The sequence below is a fragment of the Adelges cooleyi genome, unplaced genomic scaffold, assembly GCF_023614345.1.
Source record: "Adelges cooleyi isolate 19-005CV unplaced genomic scaffold, UGA_ACOO_1.1 ACOO_flye_CR_arks_rails_tigmint_CR_PRNA_248, whole genome shotgun sequence".
Taxonomy (NCBI): Eukaryota; Metazoa; Arthropoda; class Insecta; order Hemiptera; family Adelgidae; genus Adelges; species Adelges cooleyi.
Window position 1 is genome coordinate 3,532 of NW_026095913.1, and position 22,791 is coordinate 26,322.

Sequence of the window (22,791 nt, forward strand, 5' to 3'; positions counted from 1 at the left end):
TGGGACTAAGACATCGAGTGGAATGGCCGTCAACAGCTCTTACAAACCTCCGGTGCCACCTCGGCACACTTCATCAGCCTCACAAACCATTCTACCACCTGTTACGGCTGCTAGTGGCGAACCGATAAAATCGGTAAAAATACCCTTCTTTAGACGTAAATCCGTATAAAGCAGAAGGTAATCTTTAGTTTTGTTTAATCTTTAATGCTAAATGTTAAAAATAAAAATTATCTTCAGTATCTAATGTTATTATCAATAGCCAAAAGATATGTAAAATGATAAATATTTTTATTGTGCTTAGTATTATACACTATGTTGTCGTTATGAACGTGTAATAATACTAAAATATATCTGATATACTTACTGTCAACATGTTATTTGTTCTTCTTACTTTCTTGTACTTAATTAATTTACTTTTAAAACATGGATTAGATTTTCAATAATGTCTTATGTGAATGATAGCAACCATTAGCGAGCTAAGAATAAAAATGTTCTATATTCAACATTAACTAAAAAAATATTTTTTTTTTACTAAATTTTAATCATTTTTATTTGCCCGTCTTTAGATCCATCAACGGTTTCTCTACCTACATTCTCTATAAACATATACAAAATGAAAAGGTTCTAGGTTCGTAAAAATTAGATACTGTGAATTTTTTTTAATTTGGAAAAACTTTTTCAAACGCAATTACAGGATTTTAACCAAGAGGTATTTTTCATTCTCAGTCCGCGAATTGGGTATTATAGACATATGTGAAAATAAGGGTTTTCGATTTTAGTTTCATACTAGTTTGTAGTATCATTCTTATATAGTTACCATGAATTTTAATCAAAATCTATCTTCTTAAAAATAAAACTGTTATTTAAATTCAACGCGTAGCTTTTGTTTCTTATATTATGTTTAAAACCACTGTCAAATCATTGTCAAATAACTTCCTTAAAACTAAAGGACAATGGGTCAGCAATGAGTAAATGTACCTAAGGTAAGGTCTACTAATAACAGAAAAAATCACGGAATCAAATTTTAAAAAACGTTGAAACATTTACAATTTTTAAGCTAGAGAACACGATTTTTTATAACAGTTTTTTGAATTCAAACAACTACACTCGAGTAAATCGGTCCACACGCAAAAAGGTTATCGTGACTTCAGGCTAAAAAAAATAAACACATTGGCAAAACTAATACCTTCTCAGCTGTCGCATCGAATCTAAAAGGAAAAATCACTCTCGCACCATATTTTAATTTCAGGTTGCTATGTGTGAATGTATCAACAGCCAACAGGTATCTGACAAATATGTTTATTGTTGTTGGTAAGCTGTGGTAGTCATTAAAGAAGAACGAAAAATTGTTCTTATATTTTTTTGTTCCACTTGTCTTCTGGAGTAAAAAAAATTTTCCTCATTTTTTCAAATTATTTTTAGCGGATGCGAGCATCAGTTTTTCAAAAATGTTTGGTTTTTTAGTATTAGTTTTCTTTACGTATAAATTAAAATTAAATTTTTATATTTAAACAGATGGTATTGTATAAAATAGTATTACTATTTTTTATTTTTAACTAATTAAAGTAAATAATTAGAACTAGCTTAGGCCTTAGAAAGTAAAACTATGAAAATATTTATAAACTAACCCTTAATATTATCCTAAAATATTTGTTTTATGGGTTTAAAAAAGAATAAATATATTTACAGGGTGTAATGTAAAGTTCTACCGAGCTTCAAATGAGACATTCAGTATGCTTTATGGGTATAATAAATGGTATTAATTTTTTTTTACTTTTAAAATTATTTAAATTATAACTCGTATCTCATTAAAAAATGGTCTAACGAAAAAAATAATTTCAGATTTGGAGAAATCTGGAGAAAAAATCTTGTTAAATTGATATGTAACAAGGTTTTTATCGTAACTGGCCACATATACGTCCACAGGGTGACCACCGAGTGGCCATTGAGTGACCGGCATGTGACTAAAATCAACATATGGCACGTGACATATCATTTTGGGTTAGAATTTTATTCTCAATTCAGTGGTGTCCTTAGTATTATTTTACATGAAACGATGTTTCGCATGCTATATGTTGATTTTAGTCACATACCGGTCACTCAGTGGCCACTCGGTGGTCACCCTGTGGACGTATATGTAGCCAGATACCAAAAAATAATGTTACATATCAATTCAACAAGATTTTTTCTCTTGATTTCAAATCTGAATTAATTTTTTTGCTAGATAATTTTTAATGACATAAGGGTTCTATTTTAAATTTAAAAAAAATGAACACTTTTTATTGTACCCATAACACTTATTGTATCCATGAATGTCTCATTTGAAGCTCGGTAGAACTTTACATTACACCCTGTATATATTTGTTGGGTGTCTTTAGGGTAGTTTATTAAGGGTTAATTTGACAACGTTTACATATACGTTACATTCTATGGTCTAATTTAGTTTAAAAGTTGTATTTTTGTAAAAATAAAAAATACTAGTTTATTCCTCTTATTCTACTGATGACTTTTTATGCAAACAACATATTGTGCTTAAAATTAATATTTCATATTTTTGAAAAACTAGTGATCGCATCATCTAAAAATCTAAAAGAAATAGCGAAATATTGTTTTACCCCAAAAACATAATATTATAAGAGGAACAGAAAACAATTAAAAAAAATAGTTTTGTCTATCCTAATTACCATATTGCCTAAATATTACCATATTTAGTTGTAATTTTCTCATGAATTAACGATGTCAGGCTGGGAGTGAAGCAAAGCGAAAGCGTTTCCCTTTCAGTATGGGCGATACCGAGATTAAAAATTACCATATTGCTTATTGGTAATAACGGTGACAAACTACTAGAAAAAAACAGAAGATTAGCCCCTATCATATCTACCCTAATACTTAAAATAAATTTCTGTGGCTTTGGTCTAGCAGGCAGAGACAAATGAGCTTTAAATTTTTTATTTTCTTTTAGCGCTATGGATTTTTTTCTATAAACTCTTCATAAGTAATTCATTTTTTGGCCTCAAAGAGTATCATCTTCAACACAGTATATAAAGGATAGTTATTGCATTTAGCAGACTAACTCGTACATGCCCAAAATTGACACAGGCACTTTTAGACCCAAGCCACAAATGTATAATTGCAAGTGCTAAAATGAAAATACAGGCATTGCAGCTATAACAGAATACACCAAGTTCTTTGTAAACAATGTAACGACTTGAATCAATAACATTTTTTAGCGCTTTCAAATACTATATTATAAATCAGTGTAGGTTGAAAAAACAATTAAGTTGTTATGGAACTTATTTGCATTTCTACCTTAATGTCTTTTGGACAAATATTAAATTTATTTAGTATATTTATATATGTGTGCAATGGTTTTTATAGAACTAATAATTGAATCGCTTTATGCATAAAAAGTCTTAGTCCATAACATAAAACTTTTGTTATTTTTGAAAAAGTATTAAATTGTAAGACCTCTATAAAGTCAATAGCGATTGGATAAATTAAATTCTATAAGATAATTTTTTTTTTCAAAAACGCAGTCTTGATAGTTTGTATTATACACATTAACAAATGAAATAACTTTTGTTTTAATGAATATTTTTAAGATTTTTTTTTTTTATAATTTGTACTCATTTGCGCTGTAAGCACCAATAAGTTACTAAAGGTTAAAGGGTAGGATGGGAGATGGAGTGCGGTAGAGAAATGCGTGCAGATAAAAATAGCTCTAAGCGCTTACTCTACCGCACTCCACCTCCCATCCTACCCTTTAACCTTTAGTAACTTAAAAATTAATTATCCAAATCTTTTAACAAAATGGCTATATTGAAATTTAAAAAAAAATGTAGCAAAAAAAATTTTAAAAAAATTAAAAAAAGTAAAATAGTTAAGTGCAATAAAAAATATAGAGCTGTATTATAGCGCAAATGAGTATAAATTGTTTAAAAAAAAAAATCTGAAAAATATTCACTAGAAGAGAATTTATTTTATTTGTCAAATCATTGTGGGCCATCCTGTATAATATAGTATTATTATACTGTGGCCCTTATTATAAAAATTAATAATTATATGTAATTAATACACTTAACATTTATTTTAATTAATCATCTTAAAAACAAAAAGTCTGTGTCATAAAACCAGTTTTATTAGCTTTCTAAACAACGAAATATATACCTTAATATTAAAAATAAATTAAAATTAAAAATATAGGTATTTGTATAAAATATAACAACAACTAACTTGTATTTTTGATAATATGATTAATCATTATTTTTGTAAATAGTTATCATAACATTAGAAACATTAATATGAGAATAACAGCCAACAGTCATATTGATAATATTATTTTCGCTGAAATGTGAACTAACGCCTAACATCCCTTTTCAACAAACCTTACCTGTATACTTACACCGTGAGATGGTTTCTTGACGAATTCGCTCTTGACGATCGAGATCGTCAGTCCGTCGCCGTGTTGTTAGCTAGGTTTAGCTGTCATGCGTTTAAGTGTAAAACCAGAAATCGAAAATAAATAGATCTTTAAAAATTTGGAACTAGGTACCCACAATTGCTGGAATTACAATCTGATGCGAGGACGACGTCTATAGTCATATTTCAAAGGCATGATTCGACCCCATGATGGTTCGCACTGCGATACGGAAGGCAAAGGGAAACCACCGTATAAATCATCCCAAGAAATAGCAAAAGCTACAAACAAATCTCAGGATTGAATACTAAAGAAGAAGATTCGACCCCGAGACACAAATAAACATTAAAATTTTTCATTCATTTACCAGCAAATTTACCCTGAACCATACAACTAATAATTTTTAAATAAAAACTAAAATGTAGTATTTTATGGTTCTTGTTAATTTACAAAGTCCAAATTCATTGAGTTAAGTATTATGAAATGTATGTGTCACACACTAATATTAAACCAAATTTAAATTACAAAAAAACGTACAATATAAAATATTATCTGATAAATTTACGAGGAACTTTGTTGAACAGGGCCCACGCTTTTCTCTAATGTCAAAAATTAAAGATGTTTAACATTATTTAAAATTGTAGTTAGTTTTCGGTTGTTTTCAAAGTAATTGACATTTTAAATTAAATGTGCTACAATTGATTGGTAAATTGTTCTTGTAATACAATTCTTTTTTACTTTTTACTATTTATTAGAAAAGCAGTTAAGAACTGATTAGTGTCAATAAGTTCAGATCACAAACGATCTACCGACTAAAAAAAGAATGTCCGGCGCTGCTGCTTGAATAAAAGTAGAGTATATTTGTTTTTATGTTTAAAAGAAGTATCTAAAGGTTAGACGGTTCAGAATTAAGTGTTTGGCGTTGTTTACTTTACGGGTTTAATAAGCAATGGTTTAAAACATAAAGAATATCTAGAAATCAGTCGGCTAAAATATCAAATATCAGTAGTGTACTGTTACGGTGCAGTGGTGTACTGTTACGGTGCAGTGCAGTGAATGAATCACACACGACTGTCCGCCTTTTAAGGCTTAATTAAGGAATCCAGACGTGGTAGGAAGTTACTCTGTATCAACCCTATAATTCCTAGAGACTATTTATGTATTTTTATAATCACCTGAAAATCAAAAGGGTTGTCGTACCTTAAAATCAAGTAACTAAACTCTCAAATTGCAACGTACAATGTTATTTATTATACAAATTTAACGACGAGTAAGAACTAAGTTATCGATTAAAATATTAAAATGAATAAAAAGCAGTATGTATATAAAGGTTTTACACTTGTTACCTGGGTCCGTGTTAATTCGGATATAAAATAGGCGGAGTGACACACACAAAAAATATAAAAAAAGAGCCGAACAATTATTAGGTAATTACTTGTTAGTAAATAGGTGTTGTATGGTATATATTAAAAAAAAAAAATTACATTTCAAAGTTGGCTTATTTCTACGTTTTATTATTAGTGTGGCACAAATAATGTGATGGTGCATTTAACAAGTTTTTTTTGAGAAAAAATAGTTTTATTAGTTTCATATTATAATACAAAAAATGCAATTAATTTATCCTAATGGCCATGGAAAAAAGTTGCCAAAAACCATAACCATATACAATGTATTCTTAAGTTAAGGATGCATGTGCTTTGGGGTTAAACATGTTTAAAATTAAATTAAATTAAATATTTACAGTTTAATTAAATTATAAAGCTACCTATAATAATTGGACTCAGGATTTTCCGCGATAGAGAAAATTATATTATAAAATCATAACTCATAATCTGTAATATGATACAAAAAAATGTACATTTTAATATCTTGCTGATGGCTAACTTGCACTTTATATTATAATATGCTTTGTGTAATTAATAGCTTTATATTAAATATATTTACAATTAAAACTAAAAAATATAAAAACAAATAGGTAAATAAAAATACATACTTTGAGTTAATTTATATAAATTGGAATGGAATAAACACATAATTATTGCTTTTGCTCTTTTAGAGCGAAGCATTTTATTATTATATTATAACGTTTTGAAAAAAAAGTAATGTTTTAAGCTACGAAATAGTACGTTTAGGCAAAACCCAATTATCTCAATCGATTTGTCGCCAGTTTTACTCTAAGAATCGATGTCTTACTCAATTTTGTCAAAACTGGAGATTACACGTTCAGAATGGAAACATCTCATTAATAAGGAACGGGGCTTTTAAAAATCACAGCAAAGTACGAAAAACGAAGAAAACGGTCAACGCAACGGATTTACGTCGGTCACGGAAACGGCGTTTCGGAATTTTAATCACTTTAGCCGACTGATTTATTAGAAAAGAAACGATTGTAATGATATTATATTATTCAAATGTACAATTCTTGATTCGTTATGTTCCATAGTCCCAATGCTCAAATGACTCCTATTATGAACATTTATTTTGATATATAAATGTTTTTTTTTTAAATTTTAGACGTACTCGTGTGTAGTATGACTTACCAGGTTAGCAGACAGTGAAAATTAATTTTGCAAATCTATGGCCACTCGAATATTGTTATCAGAATTAGGATTATACCGTCGTTTTTCTTATATACCAGCCGGTATGTTTTGACCAGAAACCGGGTGTGTATACAGAGTGAATAAAAAAACCAATTGAAACGGAACTCTACATTGACTTATCTTATTGTTATTACAACAATAATATTATATTTTCTAGAGTTCCGTTTCAATTGATTTTTTTATTCACTCTGTATACACACCCAAGTCATACTACACACGAGTACGTCTAAAATTAAAAAAAAAACATTTATATATCAAAATTAATGTTCATAATAGGAGTCATTTGAGCATTGGGACTATGGAACATAACGAATCAAGAATTGTACATTTGAATAATATAATATCATTACAATCGTTTCTTTTCTAATAAATCAGTCGGCTAAAGTGATTAAAATTCCGAAACGCCGTTTCCGTGACCGACGTAAATCCGTTGCGTTGACCGTTTTCTTCGTTTTTCGTACTTTGCTGTGATTTTTAAAAGCCCCGTTCCTTATTAATGAGATGTTTCCATTCTGAACGTGTAATCTCCAGTTTTGACAAAATTGAGTAAGACATCGATTCTTAGAGTAAAACTGGCGACTAAACACGATTATTATTTTCTACGTATTAATCAAATAAAAAATAGGTGTTTCGATTTAAAAAAAAATTAAGTTTTTTTTTTACAAAAAAAATGATGCTTCTTATAAATAAAATGTTCATTATTCTGAAATTTATAACCGTTAAGTTTAGCAAAAATAGTTATATATTTTCCAAAGAAAAGTGTCTTTATGCCTAACGAATAATTTTTTAAAGATTTGTTGTAAATACTTATTACGTACATCGTTTTCGTAAACCATATTTGATATTGCCAAGTTGTTTAATTTTGTAACTTCTAGTTTTCAATTGATATCTAGTTTAGTTCATCTGCTGTAATTTCATTGATTTTAATAATACCTAAATAAAAAACATAATATTTATGATTAATAATATTTGTATGCGTTGATTTGTAAAAATAGTTATAATTGAAAATTACTTTTATAGCGTTTTCCACTCTTCTGAACTATTGCATCAAGGTGACAAATTAACCGGGATAATCGTACTGAAATAAAAAAATGCAATACAGTATGCCCCAATTCTGTAGGTTAAACAAAATAATATTCATTAGGAAAACATTATTAATAACTAAATAATAATAATAAATATAATAATTAAAATTAATTTTATGTTTAACAATTCTGTGGCTTGGTGCAAGAAGGACCAATGTCAAAATTTGTTAATATGATTTGATAATGATTTGTTAATTTGTTTTGATAATTCAGCTGTAGTCTAAATTATACCTGCTATAATATTACTCAAAATTCTTTTCTTTTATTATCCACCTCCCGTCATCAGTCATCCTCACTTTCAAATGAATATAACTTTTGAACGGATGAATAAAAATACAAATTTTTTTTACCAATTCTTTTTTAAAAATTATTTTGAACAAAATGGCTATCTTGAAAAAAAATAAAAATATGTAATAAAAAATTTAAAAAAATTAAAAAAAGTAAAACAGGTAAGTGCAATAAAAACCACGGTGCTTATAGCGCAAATGAGTATAAATTATTAAAAATAAAAAATCTCAAAAATATTCACTAGAACAAAAGTTATTTCATTTGTCAAATCTTTGTGGGTCACCCTGTATACTATAAACGAATTAACGCAGGTAGACGGACAGCGATGTGCCGTTTTTATTAACACTAACACATAACGTTTAACGTTAATTTAAAATATATATGCGTTTCATTCCATTGGCATATCATCCTGTATACTATAAACGAATTAACGCAGGTAGACGGACGTATATTATATCTGTACGACGTTATTCTTTATCTATGATTATTATTATATTTTGTTTGGTACTTGTTATTATTATTATATCAGGCTTTCAGTAAAAAAAAAATGTAATTTTTTAATTTAAACTCCCCCTACTTGCCCCCCCCCCTCGCGGACGCCCTTATCTGAGAGGTGGTAATTAGTTTTTGTGGAAATTCTCCTCGTCTATACATTTTTAGTCAAATATGATTAAGTTAAAACTGTTTGTGTAATGATATTTTATTGAATACGTGTACAATATACACTATACGAACAATAATATGAATAATAAAATAATAGTAATATATTGAAATACGTTATATTTAATTATCGTGTTCAGAAAGCTGGAAGTGTCTTAATCGAACTATGATACTTTTTTAGAAAACTACAAACTTAAAAATAGTGCTTTTCAAAATACCTACATTTATTTCTTAGTGAGAAATTTGTTGAAAAATAAATAAATGTAGCACTAATTTTAAGCTTCAAATGTTTTAGAATCCCAAGGCTCCCTCCCCTAATCTCCGCTAATAAACTGTCAAAACGTTTTTTAATGTATCTAAAAATAAAGTTAAAAATAAGTATAAACCTATATGTACATGCGCTTAATTTTATTCATTGAATTTGCACAAGATAGTATTTACCTTTATACATAATAAATAAATATATACTTTAATTGTATTATAATAAACTATATTTTAAGCCTTCATAGATAATTAACTTATAGCTAATAATAACGATTTTCAATTGATATTTGCAAATTTTTCTTAATTATGTTCAACATATAAATGATTTAATATTGGTTGTTTATACAAGATTACATTAGATAATATTATGCATTCAGTTTTATAGCGTAAAAACTTAACTACGCAGAATGCGTTTAATCGTTCTATTGTCGGCGTTGTGGGAAAATATCTAATATGTTACCGAAAACAAATGGTATTAAAGAGATACTATCACATTTGATTTTTAGAAAAAAAATCCTTGCTGAATGTAATTATCTTTTGATTTAAAAATCGTTTTTGGTCTAAGACTATCATAGTCCCAGTAAAACGCAATCTGCGTGGATATATTTTGGTACAAATAATGTAGTTATTAACGAACGTTGTTGATGGTCTGATAAAATAACTGATTGTACAAATAAATTTAGTCTGGACAAAAAATTACCTACGAGTACATCAAACTTTTTAATAATTAGGTTGTAAAACGTCCTTTTAACTCCGAATCCGAAATCCTATTATTTGTACATCTTTTAATGCATTTTCAGATTCGTCAGTCGTTCAATTATTGCTCTGTTGACTGTTTGTCTGTAGACATTTTTTAAAAAGTTTATTCAGGTGTTAGAGGTCTACGGCGTTTATACAATTAAAGCATTATACGCTTTTATTGGGTATCACAAACGAGGCATACACATTACGGTCGATTGCAGTCGCGTCTTAATTGTATAAGGGTGTATCAAATATTGAATTAGTATAAGTTCAATTATACGCCTTTGCCTAATAATCAAAGAGCAGTAAAAAAATGCATTTACCATGTAAACATTAGGGCGGAATTGGTAATGAGATTCAAGCTTGTCACGGGGAAAAAAGTATTAAAGGGGATAAATAACGATTAATTGTCAGATCAAATAAAAAATAATATATTTATAAAAAATAAAACTCACTATACAGTGCGAGTGACGAGTGTTTCATACTTTTATAAAAATATATACCAATTTTTTATTTTCTATACAATTTTTTTTTTGTATTATAGACCATAAATATTTCATACCTAATTAAAAATAAATACAAATACAATAACTTTTATTATTAAATTTCATTTTAAAAATCCAAAACAGCTTTGTTTAAAATTAGAATATTTACTATGAATTTGTGTTACATCACTGTCGATTCCATGTGGTATGCAAAACGAAAAACCATAACAAATTAACCAACTATATAAAATATTTAGCACATAAAAGAAAGATGTAAGCTTTGCTATAATATAATATTAACAGTGAAAACTAATTACCAATCTAATGCATTTGATTTGGATATTGCGATTTAAGAGAGTTGTACAAACAGAACTACTGATGAACAGCTCTAATAATTAATAGAAGGTGCAGAGTTAGACTTTAAACAATGTTTAAGAGAAATATATTTAGTTATTATTGAAACCACGAATACCTTAGGTAATATTGATCTTTTTTTATATCATAACTTTAACAAATACTATAAAAAAGTTTAATTAAAAAAATTAAGAAAAGGTGAAATCGTAAAAAATTCATCCAAAAGCACTTACGATTGTTTTTAATTTCATGTAGAGGAAACCAAAATAAGCATATAAAAGCTAACTATAGTTTACTAAAAACTAAATGCTATTAGAAATATCATTTGAAAAATTCAATAAAAGTTGAAAAAACGTGATTTAATGGTGAGTTATAAATTTAAAACAACTTCCGTAGCGCAGAGTAAACGTTCTTAACTGGCTCCGTTTTTTCGGCAGAAAATTAACTGCCGGGTTCACACTGAAAGAAAATTCTTATTCGCGTAGATGGCTGTCAAACGCCGACTATAGAAACCGCCTGGAGTGCACAAGCGGAAATCACTTCTCAAAGTACATTTATATACATTGACAGAATAGCTGTGGTCGATAGGGATAAAACCAAGTTGTATCAACAATTTTAAGTCACCGTGTAGAGCTAATAATAGGTAGTCATACAGTAGGTAATACGAAAATGAAATACTTTTATAAGAAGAAAATATGTCATTTCCACTGATATTCAGTAATAGCTTTTCCATTGTTGACAATTGAAATTGAAATAAACTGTCATCGTAGTAAAATGTTAGCACAGTAGGGGAAATAAGCAATTACGCTATATTGATTGAAATATGAAAAAGTTTAAACGAAATAAAATCGCCTACCACAATATGTAATACAGAACGACGTAAGACTCATTTTCTAGGAAAATGTTTTTCCCCTAAACTTTGAGGTAAGTATTTTACTATATTTTTCAATACGAAAAAAAGTTTTGCATTTATCGCTTATAATAAAAGAAGTATGGACTTCATTTTTTTCAAATGAGAACATGTGTTTTTAGTTCCAAAAATATGTAGGTTTGAATTTTGAATTTTCATCAATCTGTTCGTTTGCTATGACATTACAAAGATTTGAATTTAAGATCAATATTTCAATATTCGTTTGGTTTCTACAACAGTAGTACAATAGTTTTCCATTAAATAAAAATATTGACCCCCGTCGATAACACTTGTCACCGTCACTGTGCTTGAATATGTAGATAAGGTCCACTTGTCTATCATTATTACAAAACGTTTCATTATGTCTAGTTATTGGGTTCTCACATACAAAACAATGCGAACATAAATATGAATTTAGCAAACCGAAAACATATGATAATTGTAAGAGGAAATGTAATATATTTGCAAAGCATATAGCAAATTAACAGATTGACGAAAATTATAAAATTCAAACGCTAACATTGTTTGTCTACATATTAATGGAATTAAAAACATGTGATCCACACACGCATTACGTATAATGGATGAAGATAACTAACCTAACCTAACATACAAACATAGGAAGAACATTATTATCAAAACATTCATATTTTCTGAGACAATTATTGCCTTACATCAAATGGATACACTCTGTATATGTTTTATGGTAAGTTGTATATAGTACTGTCAAATTAAGATCAGTAACACAAATTTAATATAATATGTAACATAAACTGCAACTAAATAAAAGACTTTTACAAAAAAAAACACTAATTTGTTTACTTCTTGCTTCTTGCGTGAAACACAAAAGTATTTTTTTCATGGGAAGTCTATAAGGTTCTATATGATGGTGGTGATCCATTTTGTGTAATTCCGGCGATACTGTTTATCGCATGCAAGCGTTATCACCAGGGTCGTTTGACGGTATTAAATTATGTTATGTATGATTAAATATCAATATCCTTCATGAAATTAATTAAATCACGATTTAACAATATGTTATACCGGTAATACTATGTACTGCATATTAATGAACGGGCGTTCCTGAATTGTCACCTTCCATATTAAATTTAAAAACTAAGCCTCCGAAATGTTAAAACAGTTATAGGAAACTAATTTATTAGCTGTACCCGGTAGTAGAAAAAAATTCAAATATGTGTAATAAGTTGTAATAGAATGTGTTATAAATTATGTTGAGTTGATATTATTTTAAAATGTTGACAGTCTTTTGATCCAGTCCTATCATCTGAGGTTGCGTTAACCCTTATATTAGCCCTTTGAGTGTTTTTTTTTTAATGTTTTGTGTAAACACCACGCGTAGACTACCAAAGGGATGTGGACGACACGAAAACGAGAATCAGAACGGGTGAACCCTTTTTTGAAATTTAACACCACCACGACCCTTCCCTTACTAGCTGCAGTCTCCCAGGGCAGTACCCGACAGTCTGTTATTAAATGTTAACCGAGCCGCACGCATACTCCGGTTAGGCAGTCTGTTAGCCGCGTAAATTTCGAAATTATGTCTACTTTATAATTTGGTCGACAACGAGCAAACTTTGAACCATCAGTTATCAGCGGTCCTGTTAAAAGTAAACGGTAAGTAAATCTCACATCATTTTATATTTTTTATGTGCTAGTGTTGTATAGTTTTTTCTAGACCAATTACGGTGATGAGACAACGTCTGTCTATAATAATTTGTTTCCATGGTTACTTATATCGTAATAATTATATAATGAAAATATTTTCAAATATTTGTTAACTGTTGATTCATAAACATTAGTGACCTAGAAATTTACAACGGTCAAAGTTTATGATCTTCTCTGTTTTTGGGTTTTCCTTAATATAAAAAAACTTTGACTACAGATTTTTTTTTAAAAAAACCGTACATGCTCTAGATCTATCTTCAGTCTAATATTCAGACCTTCAGTCCTAAAACTTAGAAACAAAGGAAAACATTTCTACCCCCTTTTTAAAAATAAAAGTTTTATGATATAAGGTATAATAATATTATCTTTTAATAATACCACGTATAAAAGATAAAGATAGCGACATAATCAGAATAAACAAAAATATTTAAAAAAAAAACTATGCAGTCACAATCAACAGATTTAGTTTTATAAAAATGATTGTGTTTGTTTAAAATGTATAATAATGTAATTTTTCAAATGGTTTTTTAAATATTTTTTCTATTTTTGTGACTGGACTCACGTTTACCCTGCGTTACTACTCTATACAAGTGTTAGATTGCTGCTACTCTGGGTCTCCTGGACCCAATTTTTCAAATTTACCTCAAATTCCCAAATATACTTCTAACTATAATATCTACAACTGCTTCCTGAACTTCCACGTTGTACTCGTCAAAATTAAAAGTATGTAAAACACATTTTAATGCAAAATTGTTTTTATCCTGCACTGAACCTGACACGTTGTTAATCATAACATTTGCATGGACATCATTACGAGTAATAATTGTATTTTGCGCCATATTTGATAAATATTACCATCGAACGCGCCGTCACAACTAATTGAGTACACTTCCGATTTCATGTGTACACCTGATTCAATTATGTCTTTATCGACAGTAGGCAGATATGGGCAGCTAATCTATATATATTCTTATTCTATATACCTTAAAGTATTATTGTATGTGTATAACAGCGTGAAGCTCAGTGAATAGATATAACAAAAATGTAATCTTATCAACCTACCTGTTATGTTCTTGTACTGTGTTTAAATCAAGGTTTATAAATACAGGCGTATACAACAAAAATAGATTCCAATTTTATTTATATAATGACTATAATACATATATAGTACATACGTGAGAAAATTAGAACAATTTAAAACTTATGATTTGTGTTACATATTAAAGATATATTATAAAAAAAATCGTGAATTAGCAACCAAATTATTTTCGATTCTTCCAACTTCAACAACTCGTAAGTAAAATTTCAAATCAATATTTTGAATTCTAATTTTAATTTTCAGAGAACTTAAGTAGTATTGTAACAACCTAAAAAAAAATTACATTTTTCCATTTTGATTTTTTTGATTTTTGGCCACCTTCTTTGATTTTAGATCACTGTGCACTGTCTTGGCCACCACACCATGTTTAATTATTAGTTCAATAACTATTGAGCCACTTTTTTGGTAGTTAATTATTTTTTTAGGACAATTACATCATACTCAATCGTGATTTAAATGATTTTTTTCATCTAGAATGCATTTTACCCGGTGCATATTACAATTAGTGTAAAAACTCTTATTATAAAATCAAAAGATAACAACATTTTGCAGACAATATGTTATCGAATTAAAAAAAAAATAATGGGAAAAAAGTTAAAATTATTTTGAAAAAGTAAAAAAAAGGTGATTTAAATCTTTAAATATTAGGTTTATAAAAAAAAGCTATGACATTGTTTCCAAAATCTTGTCATCCTCTCATTTTCGTTATAGGTATTTTTGTTTTAAATCGACAAGCAGCGATGGAACGCAATATGTGTAGGTATGTTTTAACGCTGGCAAATAAGATGTAATCGACGCGTCATAATGGGTACAATTTAAAATTATTAAACTTAAATGTTGTCTACTGTTGTACTAAAACATAAATAAAAAAATTCTCAAAAAGAAACATCACAAATTTGCAAATATTTTAAGTGTAAACTCTAGTATAGGGAAAGAATAACCCGGTATATACTATAGTAAAGAGGAGCGAAAACTTTGTTTATTAAATAGCAAAATATATGCAACAAATGACAAAAAAAAAATTTTGTAGCCATTTTAAATATACCGTCTAGTTTTAAAAAGAAAAAATATTAAGTTTTTCTAGTTATACAACTTTAATTTTTTAAACGGATTTAAGTTTTGTTTCATGTAGCTTACTATTTTCTCTGTTCGAGCTAAAATGCCGATTTTTGATGAAAAGTTATTAATAAGTAAAAACCTTAATGCTTTAATGACATTTTAAAAACAAAAATAAAAAATAGAAAATTTGCCGGTTTTTGTTCCATTTAATTTTAAGGTATTTAAAATAAAAGTCTTACTTGAAGTCGTGACTGATGTCGTATTCTTTTCTGTCTGGTATAACCATCGGGTGATATCGGATAGCTAACTGATGGCAGAAAATTTTAACCACTCTTGTTAAAATTCCAACATTTACTACAATGCCCTAATCGGAAAATTCGAATATAAGTACCGCCTTTGGGGTAGAGTAAGCGCGTAGAGCTATTTATATCTGCGCGCATTATTCTACCGCACTACACCTCCCATCGTACCCTTTAACGTTTAGTAGCTTAAAAAGTAATTATCCAAATCTAGTTATCGACCAGTCAAAATTTTCATCAAACTAATCTTAGTAAAATGGCTATCTTGAACTAAAAAAAAAAATAAAAACATTATTTAAAAAAGTAAAATAGTTAAGTGCAATAAAAAACGTGTTGCTTGTAGCGCAATTGAGTATAAATTGATAAATTGATAAAAAAATAATATTTTTTTCGTAACGTACTTATATTTGCAACAATTTTTTTAATGCTTTTAATCTGAAAATTCTATTTGTTATCATTAAATGTTTTAATATAATAAAAACATATTTAAAAAACCAGTGCAGTGGGGTCGGGGCATAGTGGGGACGGGGAGGTCACAGGTTTACAGGAATTTTTAAATTTGAAAGTGATAAAATCACTTCCGAAAAACTCCTTTGATGCAAATCGGTAGTTAGATTTTCAAGCCAGTACAGTCCAAACCAAGCACAGTATAAACCAGCAAAGTTAGAAAGTATTAAATTGAGTGCATCTACTGTTTTTTTTGCAAAAACATAGTTGACCAAATAACACATATACTTGTTTGTCTTGTTATTTTACTATATGTCAATAAAAATAATAATACTCGGAACGACAGCGGATTGACACTCCAGATCAATGTTAAATCAATAACTGATTGTCGAATTACCGAATACCGACTACGTACAAATGTCATCAACTCCGACCTCTCTCTCATACACCATGGCCGGCTCGGTCCGATAAGGGGTTTTTCGTTCCCACCTGTACCGTGTACATGAGACGATGAACAGTTGATAACGCGACCAGGCTAATCGCTATAAACGTTTTCAAATAAATGTTCACTTAAAAATTACAAAATAAAAAACCGATTATCAATAAACAATATTATTTTAGTTTTGATTTTTGCAAAAAAAACTCTAATATTTTTGTATTAAACTTTTATCGATTATCACTTTACAAATGTCATAATACCTACATACCTGAAAAAAAAATTGAATTTGTGTAAAATAAAAGTCAAAAGTGGTACTTGAGTACAAAACTTAGTAGTATCATTCTACATAGGTCAACATAAAATTGTTTTAATTATTTGATACATTTTTTTTTAAGATTTTAGGTCTTTTTGTTAAAATATACGCAATCTGCGAAAACACAGTTTTCAGGCAATTAAAAAAAAACTGTAGTGCCGAATTTTTTTTCCGTTTTATTAGTAATGAATACATATGAGTTCTAACTACTGGCAAATTTTCAACCCAAAGGTTTTAAAATTACGGCTAAAAACCCCGAAAAACAAAAAAACTTGTACCCCCCCTAGGGAGGTGGGAAATGGGTATAGTTTAAATTTGATACAACTGACGTATGCGGGCATACCAAATAATTATTTCTTATACATTTCAACTCGATCCGACTCTTTTTCTCGAAATCATAGCCAGTAAAAGTTCTAACTTAAAAACTCGTACGTTTTTTTTTTGTTTTTTCAAATTTCGTACCCCCCCCCCCCCCCCAAAGTACAAACTAGATAAAATTTGTGATTTATAGAGTTGCTATTCGAAGGAATTGGTCAAGTATTAAAAAAGTTACAGTGTATACAGCGAAAAAAAAAGCCCACATCAGAGTAAAACCAATACCTTCTCGCTTTGCATCGAAGTTAAAAATTAAAAGTTACAATAATATTTATGGAAGACTATAGATAGGTTATTTTTATACAAAGTAGAAGACTTTAATAAGTTCTACGTTTTAATAAGGAAATTAATTATTTTATTTTTTTTTTAAATCTTTTGTTGCATCAAATTTATTTTTTGCTTTACTAAAATCAAAACCTAGTTTTACGCCATAAGAAATAATCATTGGAAAAAAAACAATTATATATTTAATGTTGATTAATATAATGTATTACACCAAATCTAACTTAATTTATTATTAAATTACAAACGTATGTGTTTAATACAAATTCACAACGTTTTATGAGCGTATTACTTAATATTTTTATTAAATTTCGACCATGTTGATTAATTTACCGGTTAATTTATATGAGCTTCATGGTATCATTTTTAATTTAAATAATTTTGTCTATGAGTAAAAGCCATTTTAGTTAATATAATAGTACATTTTTTGTCCATCGCACAGGCTGAACCAGTAATCCGATAAGTAATCTGAAAACAGATTTGAATTTGTCATGAAGTTTACTTGAGATCGGTCAGCGTACTTTTTTGATATCTTATTCCTACTACGCATAAAACACGTTTGAACATTTTATAAAATTTTAAATTTTAAAATCAAATTTGGAAAGGGTTAAAACTAAAAATTGAAAAAAGTGCTCTGACCGATCTCAAGTAAACTTCATGACAAGTGAATTAGTAAATTCATATCTGTTTTTTGATAGCTTATCGGATCAATGGTTCACCCTGTGCGTTGGACAAAAAATGATGTGTTTTGGCTGAAAAAAACGGTCGGTATCCAGGGGCCTTAAGCTGCGTGACGTTTTGGAGTTGCAGTAGGAGGAGAGGGATGTGGGTAACTTTCGGAGGGTAATGCATAGCAGCAATGCATCCCGCCTGTTGCCCAGCGTTATTGATTTATTGCGGAGAAACGCACCCTACCGGTTTGACTTCCATTTATGGCCTTGCAACTCTGGTACGGTACAACTAGAAAATATGTATTTACAATGATGTGTTTTTATTATTTTTTTTTTTTTTGTGTCTACCGGTCTTCTAAGCCACTTAACCGATTTTTTTTGTGTCTACCGGTCTTCTAAGCCACTTAACCGATTTTTTTCGTATAGCAACTCTAAAGATTAGTAGTCGTAGCTGTTTGATAAATTTAAGAAATGTATCCCTTTCCCTTTAAAATGTAGAAAAAAAAATTGTTCGACCTAAAATTCGTATTCACCATATTATTAAAATGTATTTTTAAGTAAAAAATTGTAATTAGGTACAATGCTTTTAACAATATTTTGTATTTTTGTCTGTAAACACTGGACTTACCTTACTTACTCAATACTACTAATACTAATTACTACTACTACTCACTTACGTGCTATACTTTCTTACTATGCTGGTTTATACTTGGTTTGGAGTTTGGACTGTTCTGGTTTGTACAAATTACCTATCCACAGATTCGCATCGAAGCGTTTATTTGAAAGTTATCTTATAACTTTTAATTATAATAATTCCTATATAGACATATGACCTCTCCATCCTTATCATAGATAACAAAACTTTTTTTTTATAGATAAATCTAATTTTATTATAAGCACTATAAAGTACGAACCAGTATTAACTAGTAAAAATTATCTACATGCAATAATTCTTAAAATCCATGTTTGATAATTTTTTTTTTTAAAACAACTGTGTAGTGAAATGTGAATAATGTAGGCAATGGTTTAAACATATACAGTTAAGTGTTACGTATATTATACTAAGTCTATGTTTCTCTTTATATTACTAAGCCTATACAAAAGAAAAGCGACCAATTTTATGCGGTATTTCCTCTTCATAGTTATTATCCACCCGTTTATAAACTATGGCGGGGTACCTCTGTTGACAGCGAGAATCTCGCAAATCGATCGTCATTCATGTGCACCGCTTATATCACGTTGAATCCGTTATCCGTCTTTATTTATAAGTTATGACCCTTTGTAAAATTTTCAAGGGGATTGATAATAACGACTTTCTATTTTATTATTAATTACGAACTCTATACAATGTAATTTATTTCGCCAAGTTATTTCCTGATAGTGTTCTACGGCAATTATCTTTTAATTTTTTACCCCATTAAATAAAAAAAACAAAACAACCTTTACCACAAAATTACACATTTTGCATAACATAATGCCTTTTTCTATAATAACCTCATGCCGTAAAAGCTTTTACTTTGACAAATGTTGTTATCCAACGATAAAGAAATTATACTTTATGAAAGGTTGCTAATTTTTCAATATTATGCAAATTGAATTTTCATTCTTACTCCGTCGAGTGTATTTATGAACCTTAATTGAAGTCGAAAGTGTTAAGTTCATTTTATAATATACCCATTTTGGTTTTTAAGAGGACGAGTCGCTAAGATGGTTAGCGTCAGTGTACACTGTTTGCCGGGCGAGAAACCGTCTGATAAAAAAAGGCCACCCTTCTCTTATTCCCCGTCTCTGGCGACAGACTGACGCGGCGACCCTTCCCGGATAGCGATTTTTTTTAGAAAGGTGTAAAGGTGTGTACACTTAGGCAAACTTTTAGCAATTTCTAAATTTGATTGCGGACGAAGCTAAATCGCATTATGCCTACTTTTTTTTTACAGCCTACCAACCGATTTTATTAAATTGAACTGAACGATGAAATACCACTTGATTTCTATTTGGCATTGAATATATAAGATAATTATATACTCTTTATCCGGTATATTACGATAAATCTTTAAAAAAAATTGTGTGGTCAATTCTGCGTTGAGTATACTATAAGTTTTTACATTCAGGGGGGTTAAAATGTTATGAGTTTATACGTAATTAGTTTAATTAATAGATGGTGTGTGCAAAGTATTCCGCATTGATACATTTTCCTAAAAACGTTTAATATCTTATAAAATAATGTAATTTAATGTGGAATTTAATTCAAAATAGTCTCTCAGCTCTGCATCGAAACTAAAATGTGATATTTGTGGTTGACACCGGCTAACACATTTTCATGTTAACAAAAATTGTTAAAATTAATTAATGTGGCAGATAAATTATCTGTTATATTTTGAAACTATCCTATTTTTTTGTATACTTCAAATAACAATTTTATTACCCATAAGGATTTGACCTTTCTGATATATATCTTCTGAAAATTATTATTTAAAAATAAATCCTTTTCAGAATCAACATTTGTTCTTCAGCGGTGTATAAGACTTTACTCTAATGATCATAATAGGGTATACCCTACAATTGTCAAAGTTAATCTCATACTATAATAATAGATGAAGTCCTAGTGTTCTATTTCTCACTTTGTTTAACGCACATAGTATTATATTGTTTAACAAATCTTTTGGACTTTATTTTAAAAAACAATGTATTTTGTTTCCGTAAAACTCTTGGAATGTTCATCAAACCCGGTTTTGACTTAATTAAAAATGATAATATTATATAAGCTAAGCACTTAGTTAAAAAATCGATACACATTTTATTTGTATTCACATCATCAATGTGACTTAGAAAATAATAAATATTATGTTATTATTTAACAAACAGCTAAGCAACTATGGTTATTATAGTTAAAAAAAAAAGTTAAGTATTTCAAAAACCCTAAACTACAAAAAATAATTAACTTTATTGTTTACGCGTATTTTAGTAGCAATGCTATCATTGTCAGGGCTTACAACAGATTTGGTCTGAACTTTTAAATATTTGGTTATTTTAATTCTTATCCATCATGTTATAAGAGGTTAGTGAAGTGTGGTGAAACCACCATTATATTTATATACCATTCGGTTCAGAAGAATGAATAAAATTTAAAGACAATTTGACGACAGTCAGTTTTGGTTCAAACAATGTTTATTTTGGACTGTGATTGGTTTAGAATATGCAGATTTACACTGTTCTAATTTTTTGAATAGATTTTTATTTTAAGTTATTATTAAAACGTTTAGTTAAAACAGCGATAGATATTTTGTTTATACGCGAAGCTATTAAACGTCCAAAGATGATATTTACAAATTATAATGTAAAAGTTCGAATTTATCATATTTTAACAAGTTTAATGACAAAAACCTTATAACTGTAAATAATACGTTATTATTTTTTTGTTTTTGCAGGAACCTCATTTACAGCCGTCAATTCCTGGGGGTCCTGCTGAAATACAACATTTATTATTATTGGATTAAGACAGTTGTGGTTATAGTTAGTATAAACGAAATTACTGATAATTTTAAAATAATAATTGTTTTACCTTACCTTAGGAAACTTGAATAATGGCAACCGATTCTTACAATTTTCACTGACTGGCAACATATCTTCTGTTTTAAATTTAATAATCGTTCGTGGTAAGTATAGCCATAAATAATGATGATTAAAACAATTATTAATTTTTGTATTTTTTTAACGAACATAATTTACAGCGACCAATTTTTGTGACATTTGCTGAGTGGCTACAAGTCAACTTTTTTAATTAGAATAGTCGTGTTTGGTGAGTATATACATAATAATTGGTTATTGTAAAATTTTAACTTTTTTTTTCTTCCCTCAGGAAGTATTTATTTATAGCAACCAATCTTATATCTGCTCATTTCAACTATTGTAGTTAGCAAATAGAGTATTTGCTGTCAATTCATAATCCGGAATAATTAGGAAATTACAAGTATTTCAAAGAGTTCAATATTCTTTATGATTAAGGTTATAATATATCAACCTAACAAGATGTGGATTAAGTGGAAATTATAATTTGTTTATATACTTGTAATAAAATATTTGTTCATACATTTCAATACTTTTGAATATATTCTCCTAAATATGTTAAAAAAAAAAATTAGAAAAGGCAGAGTAAAAAAGGAGGAGAGTAACTACTCCAAAATTAATTTACTCAAAATTTGTTTGTTGCGCCTTGGTTCCAAAAGAAAAGTCTATTTAATTAAATTGTGTTTTTCATGGTCTCTTCGGTTTATTTTAAAATCTATTCTAGGAGAGTTATTAATTTAAGGGAATGAA

General features: G+C 28.7%; 2 long non-coding RNA genes across 3 annotated transcripts; one reads left to right on the forward strand and one right to left on the reverse strand.

Moving 5' to 3' along the window:
* Window positions 1-5,611: 5,611 nt before the first annotated feature.
* On the reverse strand, window positions 5,612-16,004 carry LOC126837293 (uncharacterized). Of its 2 annotated transcripts, XR_007685493.1 has the most exons (4): window positions 15,888-16,004; window positions 8,030-8,095; window positions 7,836-7,950; window positions 5,612-6,249 (listed from the first exon to the last, which is right to left on the reverse strand). It is a non-coding gene; the product is annotated as an uncharacterized LOC126837293 (long non-coding RNA). The 2 variants fall into 2 exon arrangements; XR_007685492.1 differs by lacking the exon at window positions 5,612-6,249 and having other exon boundaries at window positions 7,241-7,950.
* LOC126837295 (uncharacterized) lies at window positions 13,322-22,235 on the forward strand. Its single transcript, XR_007685494.1, has 4 exons — window positions 13,322-13,439; window positions 21,903-21,987; window positions 22,047-22,130; window positions 22,206-22,235. It is a non-coding gene; the product is annotated as an uncharacterized LOC126837295 (long non-coding RNA).
* The last annotated feature ends 556 nt before the right edge of the window (window positions 22,236-22,791 follow it).